This window comes from Pezoporus occidentalis, unplaced genomic scaffold, assembly GCF_034315485.1.
Source record: "Pezoporus occidentalis ecotype Australia unplaced genomic scaffold, CSIRO_AGI_Poc_V1 ctg103, whole genome shotgun sequence".
NCBI classification, from domain to species: domain Eukaryota; kingdom Metazoa; phylum Chordata; class Aves; order Psittaciformes; family Psittacidae; genus Pezoporus; species Pezoporus occidentalis.
In genome coordinates this window covers 1,129,012-1,133,834 of record NW_026912812.1, presented here as the reverse complement: position 1 = coordinate 1,133,834, position 4,823 = coordinate 1,129,012, and positions in this window count along the sequence as shown.

Below are 4,823 nucleotides of genomic sequence, written 5' to 3'. Positions count from 1 at the left end.
TTTTAATAACTGTTTTTACACAGCCTAAATTACAACGGAGAGATGCTCTGTAACGTTTTGCTGGCAATTAAAACAAGAAAAAATATATTTCCCCCTCTGCAATAAAGAGTCTTGGAAATTATGCAGACCAATGTATGTAGTCCTACAAGATCAGAACATATTAAAGTGTTATAAAAATGTCAGATTAACTTTTGTCAACTTCGGCTTGGTATATTTCTGCTTTCCAGTGCTAGCACTTTGATTTTATACAGTGTACTTATAAATATATATATAATATATATACAAACATCCTTCTATAAAACTTTATTTCCATTACATTAAATTCAAAGGCATACAAATTTCTTAAAAAAAAAAAAAGAAAATGCCTGCTTTTTTAAGGTAGACATGTGTCCAGCCTACCTTCCATGCTTCATCACAGTGCTGATAAATGTTTTAAGACAAATATTACTAAAAGTTTGATTTTGTTAATGCAAACACATCATTTGTTTAGATTTTACAATATTTTATAAAGCTTTTTCCTGCCTAAATTATTGAGCACTTGCATTCTTCCAGCTTGTGGCCATCTCTGTTTGATCGCTTTTAAACAAATTGCATTTCTGAATGAAGCTTCATTTGTTCTGCCATTGCACTGTTTTGCCTGAAGCCTAAAGTAAGCAAAAGGATCTCTCCTTTTCCATGCATATTCTGGAAGCTTTCCATAATTACAGTTTCAAAACATGCCAAGTGTAGTAACAAACTGCCTGTAGGCTGTTGAAACACTTCTTAAAGTCTTTGAAATTTGTACATTTGTGATTCTTCATCTCTGATCATCTTGTGAGAAGAAATAATAGGAGAGAAATTCCCATTTATTGGGATGGGCTCCCTTTATGTTCTTGTGGATGCATCCATTGCTGCATGACAGGCTCATGAATGTGGGTGACCTGTGCTTGCCTTTGAATTCCTGCAAAGTTATGTTGGTTGCATTGTCAAAGGCTTAAAAATAGTCAGCAGTGCCTATGTAGAATTGCTATGGCACTTCACAAGGCAAAACCGAAAAAAAAAATAGGGTTGAGGTGGGTAAAATGTCTGCAACAGCCCTTTCTGTCTGAGGTAACTGCATTGTGCATTTATGGTCTTAGCCTTGCTGACAGAGTAGACTGCAGAGCCAGCTTGTAGAGCATTGCACTTTCCCCTCATGTATGGGAACCATGACACAAGCAATCAGGGCTTGGTCACAGTGCCCAGCTCTTCTTTAATTCAATCAGCACCAAGACTGAGGCTGATCATTGAAAATATCTTAGTAATCACAGCAATAATAGTTAAAAATGTGTGTTTCTGTAGTTCACAAAGCCTTCTACTTCTTAAAGACCTCAATCATAATATACAACCATATTCATCAGCATTTCTTTTCTGCTTTTTCAAGATAGATCATTTCCTTCAGATCCAACTGCCAAAAAAAAATCAGTACACTTACAGCAGAACTGTTACTGTTTTAAATCTCCTGTATGTTTTCAACTGCTCAATGCAAGACTCTATGCTTTAGATTTTCATACAGAAAATATACAAGGGCGTTGTGGAAAATGTGCCAGACATGCAGTAAAGTATGTTACGCCAAAAATATGGTACATTTCTTCAGATAGTCTTCCACAGGGATTTGATTTGCACTGGTTCTGGACTCTATTAATTCTGCTTTGTTAAAATATTTCCTTTTCCACTGTCATTTGACCATTTATAGAAATGCTTCTTATTGGCTAACATCTATTTTACTATCACCTTCACTTGAAGATCCTGTTCCAGCTAACATAATAATAGCATATAGTGTCAGGAGATTCATAAACCATAAGACCATTGATTCTAACACACTGCAGGCAAGTTATATGTATGGCAACATAAAACAGTGTGACATGCACTACTACAAAAGGTGTCACAGAACTGGAAAATGTGCATATCACACTATTCACTAATTGTGCAAATATGATAAAAATCATCCTTGGAGGTGTAAATACAGTATGAAAAAGCAGCTTAAAACACCATCAGAAATAAATCCTGGCCTAAGTGCAATTGTTTAATTTAGCATTCTGAAGATGTGATATCATTTTTACCTAACTGTAAAAGAGTGAGCTTTGAAGTAAGACTTCAGAAAATACTGAGTCATTTCCTGATTCAAATACAAATTGACTTCCAAAGCTGTCATTGCCTAAATCAGCCTTGGGTGCCACTCATCTGCAAGAGAAATTCCTTATTTTAATAGATTCACAGTGGAAACAGATACAGCTATAGGGACAAAGTATTGAGTTTCCATAATAATATTTTTCAAGACCTTTGTCATGAAAACAAGAAAGTCTTAATGCATTTCTGGTTGAGTTGCCTTGACACAGTGCAAATTTCTTTACATCTATTTAATAATTTGGCACAGTATGTAAAAGCTTTTACTTAACAATAGTAATAATACTTTGCCTTTTTATAATATCCTTTGCCTAAGGAAAACAAGGTACTTTGCAAACACAATATATGCAAACACAGAATGTCTTACACACATTGAAAGACATTTTTCTTACCCTGCAGCTTAGGATCTTCTCCATTTTAAGGGAGGAAAAAACAGACATATGAGAAGAGATATACAATGCTATCTCCTCCTGCAGAAGTGTGATGCTACCTGTATAATAGGTATAAAATATCTTAGAATCATAGAATAGTAAGGGTTGGAAAAGACCTTAAGATCATCAGGTTCCAACCCTCCTGCCATAGGCAGGGAAACCTCCCACTAAACCATGTCACCCAAGGCTCTGTCCAACCTGGCCTTGAACACCGCCAGGGATGGAGCATTCACAACTTCCTTCGGAAACCCACTCCAGTGCCTCACCATCCTCACAGGAAAGAACTTCTTCCTTATATCCAGTCTAAACTTCACCTTTTTAAGTTTTAACCCATTACCCCTTGTCCTATCACTATAGTCCCTAATGAAGAGTCCCTCCCCAGCATCCTTATAGGCCCCCTTCAGATACTGGAAGGCTGCTATGAGGTCTCCACACAGCCTTCTCTTCTCCAGGCTGAACAGCTCCAACTTTCTCAGCCTATCTTCATACGGGAGGTGCTCCAGTCCCCTGATCATTCTTGTGGCCCTCCTCTGCACTTGTTCCAACACTTCCATGTCCTTTTTATGTTGAGGACACCAGAACTGCACACAATGCTCCAAGTGAAGTCTCACAGAGCAGAATAGCAGGGCAGGATCACCTCCTTTGACCTGCTGCTCACGCTCCTTTTGATGCAGTCCAGGATACGGTTGGCTTTCTGGGCTGCGAGCACACACTGAAGCCGGCTCATGTTCATTTTCTCATCAACCAACACCCCCAAGTCCTTCTCTGCAGAGTTGCTCTGAATTTCTTCCCTGCCCAGCCTGTAGCTGTGCCTGGCATTGTTCTGACCCAAGTATAGGACCTTGCACTTGGCGTGGTTAAACTTCATGAGGTTGGCATCAGCCCACCTCACAAGCGTGTCAAGGTCCCTCTGGATGGCATTCCTTCCCTCCAGCGTATCAACCAAACCACACAGCTTGGTGTCATGGGCAAACTTGCTGAGGACACACTCAATCCCTCTGTCCACGTCACTGACAAAGATGTTGAACAAGACTGGGCCCAACGCCAATCCCTGAGGGACACCACTCGTTACTGGTCTCCAGCTGGACACTGAGCCACTGATCACAACTCTTTGCATGTGGCCATCCAGTCAGTTCTTTATCCACTGAGTGGCCCACCTATCAAATTGACGTCTCTCCAATTTAGAGACAAGGATGTCGTATGGAACGGCGTTGAATGCTTTGCACAAGTCCAGGTAGATGACATCAACTGCTCTACCCCTGTCCATCAGTTCTGTAGCTCCATCATAGAAGGCCACTAAATTGGTCAGGCAGGATTTCCCCTTAGTGAAGCCATGTTGGCTGTCACCCAGCACCTTGCTGTTTTTCATGTGCCTTAGCATGCCTTCCAGGAGAATCTGCTCCAAGATTTTGCCAGGCACAGAGGTGAGACTGACTGGTCTGTAGTTCCCCGTATCATCCATTTTACCCTTCTTGAAAATCAATAGAAGACAAAGACAGAAACTTTCCTGCATTATGGCATTCACAAAGACCTTGTTTAATGTTAACAGAAGCCATTAATACAAATGCGTTAAGGCTGTGATTGTCTGGGCAAATGTATTTGAACACACTTATTAATAAAATATTTTTGTGGCTGCAATAAGATTCTGGGTACAAATTATGCCAAGCTTATGATGCTTCGACTAAAGCAAACACTTATTTCATCAGCATTCCTTAATCTTATAAATGCAACAGTCCTTATTATCTCATTGTCAGCCTTCATCTTTCTTTGTCCCTGTTTTATTTTTACTCTTATTTTATGAAATATCCATTGAAACAACTACCTCAGGCCTAGGAAGTTCTGAAAGCTATGGCTGGAGGAATATGGCAGAGAAGAAACACCACACAGCTGTCCTGCTCTTACACCCTTCCCCATGTTTCTGCCCTTGCCTGCTGTCAGAAGCAGAGCACTGGTTGGGATAGACCTTTGTTCTGTCCCTAGATGGTTCTTTTAAAGAACTGCTCTGCTACTAAAATGACAGTATTCTTAATTTGCTGTGCCTATCTCTTTGCTACTTACTATCTGAAGGTAAACATAGCACAATTATTTTCAGAGAAATGTGGACAACTTCCATGACTTTTTCTTCAGTCTCATAAAATGTGATGCTTGCACTACTCCAATATCCTGAGTCAGATTATGTGCGGGGTTTGGCCTGAATTAAAAAAATATATATAAAATAAAAGAAGAAAATTTTTTGCTCACAAGATT